Here is a 6882-nt window from a genome sequence, read left to right as displayed (position 1 = left end):
ATTTTACTGTACATGATATATTTTCTTTCTTAACTTTTAAACTCAGAGGTCTGACTCACTACATCTGTGTGACGTCTGTTGGGTTTTCTGCTACGATGCTGAACAGTGTGTAATTTCAGTTGTGAGGGTTGACATTAAGGCAACAATTATCCCCTGCTGCCACTCTGGAGATGAGGTCCTGTTATCATGATAAACTTTCATCTGGTGCCAACACCAACAGGCCCCAGGCCACAGAGCTCTGCACCCTTCACAGCAATCAGCTACAACTGGACACGCTACACACAACAACTAAGCAGCAAACTCGTTCCATTTGAATAGTTTCAAAACAATGTCGCTTTCTGACCTTGTCAGATCTAAGCACATCATTTCCGAGTCTTGGATCAGGTCATTTTGTAGTTTTTGACAGTTTGGGTGTGATAAGGATGTAAGCAGTGACCAGTGCCAGGAGCAGTAACAATCTCAAATCTGAGGTGAGGTACGGTCTCCTGCTTTTTACTTTTCCGTGAATTTAGAATGTGTATAAAAATGCTTGCCATTTTCATTTAACCATGGAAAAGTGCAGACAAGCAAAAAACACTGGGGTTTTCTCTCTGTCGCAGCAAACTTGAAACGCCAGACATCGAGGCACCATACTCTCCCTTCCCCTCCCCCACCTCTATCTCACTATCACATGTGAACATCTGCGTATTGATAACAACCCCAAAAGAAGTGTTGAAATGACTCCATAAAAACAGAGAGTTACCTCAAGTATTGACAACACACGACTGCATTTGTACCATACAACTTCAACCAAAGTGACTGTAGGGGTGAGAGAAAATGTCTTAAACTTTCTTAAACTGTGAAAATTAGAGTCTCCTCCCGACCACAGAGAGCCTTAATGGGAGGCCGCGGCATGGACCGCTAACAAGAACCATCTGTGTGAACGGTGAACTCTGCACTCCTCTCTTTCTCTCTGCTCACGTTCCCTCTGCTGTCCATTCAGCCGCACCCAGCCCGGAGCGAGAAACCCACCGCCACACTCCTCCACCACAGCAGCCTATGTAGCTTCAGACAACAGAATAAGACAAAGATGCAGGAAATAGAAGTTATCAGAGTCAGACAAAGTTGAATCAGAAGAACATACATCAAACTCATACACGGTTTTATCAGAATAAAGTCTGTTAAATGTGTCTGGCTGAGAAAACATTTTATCTACAGTAAAGGGCTGTCAGAGTATCATCCAGTGTTATCATAGTCAATATTGGCTACAGTTGTTACTTTTAATTACCTATATATTGCTCACTAATTAATAAGGAATTAATTAGTTTTGGATTGAAACCTAATTTCACTATTTGAAGAATGTTAGGACTCCCCCTGCTGTCATGTTTTGAAATACCACTGTGAAAGTGTGAAATGAAAAGATTGTCTGCAGTCAGGATTTTTATTACCGAATGAATGAATGAATGAATGAATGAATGAATGAATGAATGAATGAATGAATGAACGAAGAACGAACCCATTATTTTGTTTATTTTCGTGTCATGCCTCTGCTGTGGCCCATCTCATATGGGATTATTTGACACATAAATTATTAAACAAAAGCATAGTACTGACGTGAGTAGTCCTTCCTGGCTGGTATGTGTAACCAAACACAAATACAACACAAGGAACGAGGAAGAGAAGCACTCGCCTGGCTTCACCAGACCCTCTATACAACCACGCATACTATACGCCCATACATAGCCATACATTCTGCACATACGTATGCTGCCGCCATTGGTGTGTGTATGTATGTGTGAATGGGTGAAAGAGAGGCTTTCATTGTTAAGTGATTTAGATAAAAGCGCTATATACTGTAAGTGCATTCCATTTACCATATACATACAAACATACACATAGGCACATGGGACCAAGCCCTTTTACTTGTACATTGTCCTCCTCCTCATCGACCAAGCCTTTTCTAGAAATGTGGCAAATGGAAAAGTTTCAGTTTTTTATTGTATTACCAGTAAATTTGAAATTTGAATCTGAACATGAAATTCTTCTTTTTGATCCTGTGGATATATATATATATATATATATATATATATATATATATATATATATATATATATATAATCGTATTATAATTCTAGGTAGATTATTTGTAAATTTGTAAAATGCACTGCAAATGAATTGACATTCGACCTATTTTTGATAGGATTTTTTTATACTATGAATCCATGTAAAAGATAAAGTGGACATTTTGAATTTGTGTAATTTGTCATTTGGGTAAATATATGGACCCCTGACTTTGTGTTTTATGTTATGGTTATGTACTATAATTGATTTAATTTCCAATATTGTTCATTTAATAAAGATCTTGAATCCCAGTGTGTGATTTGATAGTTCCGTTATTTAGCAGACTAGTGCAGTGCCCGTCAGGGTCTGTGCCCATTTCTGCATGTATCAGTGTCTGTATAACTCATAACAAATTCCTTATGAAGGCCATTTCTACATTTTTCTTAATTTGCACAAAATAAAATGAATTTACTCATACAATAGTCTACTTGAAACAACTCCCCTTCCGTAATAGTCTTTTGAACAAATAAACTATACCACATTCGTTTCTAATGTATATCAGACATATTAGGACTCTAGTTCCCAAGATGCATTACGAGTTTTGCCAGCCCTCACAGACAGTTTACATTAGCAAAGCGCAATTTGCTATACATACATTACAATCACATTCTGAATCCATTCATGAAAATACACATTCATACCAAGTTAATATAATATCTATACCATGTCCATAACCCAGGTTTCTCCACAATATAGGCTACTTACTTACTCTTCTTCATCCCCTATGGGACATAAGGCTTTATTGAGATCTCTCCATTACATTCTGCATGGAGGCAATCAGCCTTGAAATATTTCACTACATGTGTAATAAATCTATAATATGAAAGTTTCATGTTTAGAGTTAGGTAAGGGGGTCATGACATGGGACTTCTCTGGGTTCTACGTGGATCCTAGTGGCCAGGTCCATCACTCCCACTGGACGGCTGCTTCCTGATGATTCCTCGCATCATCACGGCCACCAACATGCCGATGACCCTGGCTGCACCCATAGCCCCGGGAACACTGACCGGAGGAAGAGGAAGAAGCAGAAGAAGAAGGAGGAGGAGGACAGGGATGCTTCCTGCCTCATGTTAGTCCTGTTAAACTGGCAGTCTGACACTTTATTATGTAGTTTGATATAAAGGTTTTCTTCTAAGGAGCCAGTGAGCCATATCCAGTCATAGCCAGGACAGTGGACATGTCCATAGCCAGGATATGTTTGTTCTGCTGTTCCTAGGTTCCTTGGTTATTTAGGTGTATTACGCCAACTTCCTGGACATTGTAGTTGACATTAAAGTACATCCTGCTGGGAACGATGAGAAACAGTGTCGCCACAGAGAGTAAGCTGTAGTTAGTGTGTTGAGGGAAGACATTTGAAACTTCCTTAAGGAAAGCTCTCTCTGACTTAGTTAACGTGGTCTTTCCCCAAAAAGGAGGAGCAAGGATTCTTTGACTACCTCCTCCAGATCCTGGACCATGTTTTTACACCCTCCACTGGGTGGCAGCCTCGAGTCAAAAAGTTCCTGGATGTCTTCCAGGTACACGCTTCTACTTTCTTGTTGGATCTTGTTTTTGTTAACATCATGCTCTAGATCTTTGTGATTTTTATGACATCATTTTTATGTGATATTTGGGTAATAACGTGTGTCATTTTGTCTCCCTGCTCTCAGGTCCAGCTGGACAAACTACTGGAGAGCATGGTGGAGATGGACAAGTCCATGTTCAGCCAGATGAGCTGTCAGCTGTCTTCTTTAGCAGGCTGGAGGAAATCGTTCAGTACCTCTTGGAGGATCTTGAGGTCTGATAAACATTACCCAATTTTTCAGTTCATATTTTCATAAAGAAATCTATTTTTAGTTTAATTTGCATACCCACCACAACCCTCTTTTACCAGACCATTCTTTTTGAAAAATCCTATTAAAATATACAGGTTGTGGGAAGCCCAGAGATTTCAGATCTATTTTATGCAGGAGAGGGTTACTTTACCTCTCTATCTGTCCTAGAGAAAGCAAGATTTGTTAAGTTACAGAGAATAAAAACCTATGCTTTTAAATGATGATTGGTGTTGAGATTTGTATTGAGGCAACATTTGTTCATCCACACTAACCAGTTCACCGTCAGATGTGCAAATGCACACAAATGTCAGAAATAACTTAACAAACTACCATAACATGATAAGTTACATTTTTTGAAGACATAGGTCCCCACTTTCACTTGGTACACAAAGTATTGGTGCACAATGAAGACCTCGGTTGAACCTAGTCAGCAACATTACTCATTTGCAATTAATTTCAGTGCAAGTGAGAATTTTGTGCCTTCGTCGAAAAACAAATCCAGAGCCAGCAGATGGCCCCTCATACTGTATGTTAAGGGAACTTTCTTTCCAATTATAAGGCTAGCTCAGTGTTCTGTTGACAACTCCATTATGCAAATGGATGCAAATTCCCCAATCCTCCCCATGGATGTTGTAGTGCTATAGTTCTCTTCTGCATAACTTGCCGCAGTCAAAGAGAGGCAGCGAACGCTGGCGTCATCACCCCTGCTGTCTGTGTAGTATCAGACATGCACACCAGGTTGCACAGCATGCAGCATCTGAGGGTCAGGTGACCCAGACCTGCTGTCAGTGCTCTGCCATTTCACAGCTTTTCACAGACCGAATGACTCTTGAGGCAGCTGACTGGGAGTCAGTACTTACTGAGGCTGGTGTGATTGATTGAGTGTGTGTGTGTGTGTGTGTGTGTGTGTGTGTGTGTGTGTGTGTGTGTGTGTGTGTGTGTGTGTGTGTGTGTGTGTGTGTGTGTGTGTGTGTGTTTTGACTTAACCATACATTGTGGGGACACAATGTCCCCACAAGTATAGTTAATCAAGAAAAATTGCACTTCTGTGGGGACATTGGAAGGTCCCCACAAGTTTAGGGCTAATTTTGGGGTCAAAAGTGGCTTTGGTTACACACATACTGTACTTTATTTAACAAATTGTTATTTCTGGGTTAGAATAATGACCAAAGGGTAGTGGTCAACACAACTTACTAAATAAACCCTGGAGGTTAGATGCATCACCTTGTCAGGAGGTAAAACACACACATACACACTTTTTAGGCAATGAAGACCACGCTTCAGGCCAGACTCAACAGTTTTTCAGGATCTGTTTACATCCTGAAATTGTGTTGCATCTGCAGCTTCCTGATTGGCCAGGCTTAGAGTTACATAAATTTTTATACTTTATAATAACTATTCTCCCTAATAATAATTAAAAAATATATATATATATATATATAATATTATATTTATAATATTATAAAAATAATATCCCTGTAATAATTGTTTGTTCATAGTCAGTCAGTTTACCTGTTAGTATATTTATGTCAGAAGTTCTCTGTCTCGTGCATAGCCTACTGTAGCCAACTCATCATGTCGCCTACTGACAACTGCTCTACCGATGCTCTAGAGGGCCATCTGGTGATAATTCTGTGCTTAGAAGGAATAAAATAACCACACATCCCAGTAAATAATAACTAATAACTGAATAATACAGAGACTACAAAGTAATTGAAGTACATTTTGGGGTACATAAATAAAATAAAAAATATGTTGATGTGTTTTTTTATGTAATTTTTTTACCTTGACCTTAACATAAATGCACTTCCTTGAATTCTATTGGTCTCAAAAGTATCACCAACTGAATGGGCATCCCAAACTTAGCTGGAAATGACACCTTAAGTGTTTTTCCACTGTGTTTGGTTCCAAAGTTAAGCATGTTTGAACATTATTGGCGGGCATCTTGAATTTGATCTCTCCCGGGCAGAGGTCAAATCTGAGTTCCCACCACATCTGAAAATAAACCTTATGGTATAAACTAACTATGGTAGAAATGTCATGCTTTTTTCAAAAACTGCACAATTTCCCATAACTTGAGGGCTTTTCCACTGTACTAATTCTCATTCTGCCGACATTAGCTCCGGGGGACATGCTGTCGCTGCGAGGGAGCAGAGCAGCAGGTTTGACAGTCTTGTACTAGAAGGAATTCCCTGCCTCACATCTAGATACCTTCTCTCCTGCACTTCAGTGAAGAGGAAGAGTTCCATGGACAAGAGTTTATTCAGTCTATGCATCTTTTAGCTAGGTTACTACCACCACTACCTACGTTAGATAGCTAGAGCATTAGCTATCTATGGAGCGTATGACAGCTGAACATTTTTTAAACAAAATAATAGTTCACATTTCATTTGTTATTCATTGATTATTATTAAAAACATCTTCGGCTCTTGACATGTAGGCTAACAACATGGTAGCTAATGCTCATAGCTGTAGTTAGCCTGTAACTTAGCTATATTTGTATTACTCAGAGACAGAGTAGATTGCTAAAGAAATGGCACACCAAATAACTATGGCTAATACAAATAAAAGGGGGACAAACGGAATATGAAGTGATCTAATGATTAGAGTAACATATGTTTTCTGAACTTGGCTGACCTTTCCAAAAACATTGATGAACAAGCTAAGTTAAATGGGCTTGTTCTGAAAGCTTGACAGGCCTCTTGTGTCTAGTTACGGTTGCTAATGTAAGATTGGACAGTGGCCGTTCTAGGATGAGGCTTAAGGGTCAATTGATTGATTGGCCACTGATTGAGCACAGCCGCAGTTACTCTGCAATTAGGAAGACAAGCAAAAAAAAACATTTCAAACCCCAGACAGTTTGTCACTAATGAAGCAGATAGAAGATGATAGATGCATACATACATGCATGGGTCAATTGACATAAAGGTGGCCCATGTCCTTCAGTACAATGCTCGAAAAATTTAAA

At 39.4% G+C, this 6882-nt stretch overlaps 1 protein-coding gene across 1 annotated transcript in view; it reads left to right on the top strand.

The window, feature by feature from the left end:
* vstm4b (V-set and transmembrane domain containing 4b) overlaps positions 1-2006 on the top strand; it is a 10668-nt gene extending 8662 nt beyond the window's left edge. Inside the window, exon 8 of the mRNA XM_084455892.1 lies at positions 1-2006. This exon is cut by the window's left edge and continues 313 nt beyond it. The gene's annotated coding sequence lies outside the window, so the exon portion shown is untranslated.
* Positions 2007-6882: the final 4876 nt, after the last annotated feature.

Source organism: Borostomias antarcticus, assembly GCF_949987555.1.
Source record: "Borostomias antarcticus genome assembly, chromosome: 22".
NCBI lineage: Eukaryota > Metazoa > Chordata > Actinopteri > Stomiiformes > Stomiidae > Borostomias > Borostomias antarcticus.
The sequence above is the reverse complement of the archived record's forward strand: the minus strand, read 5'-3'. Positions and strand labels throughout refer to the sequence as shown.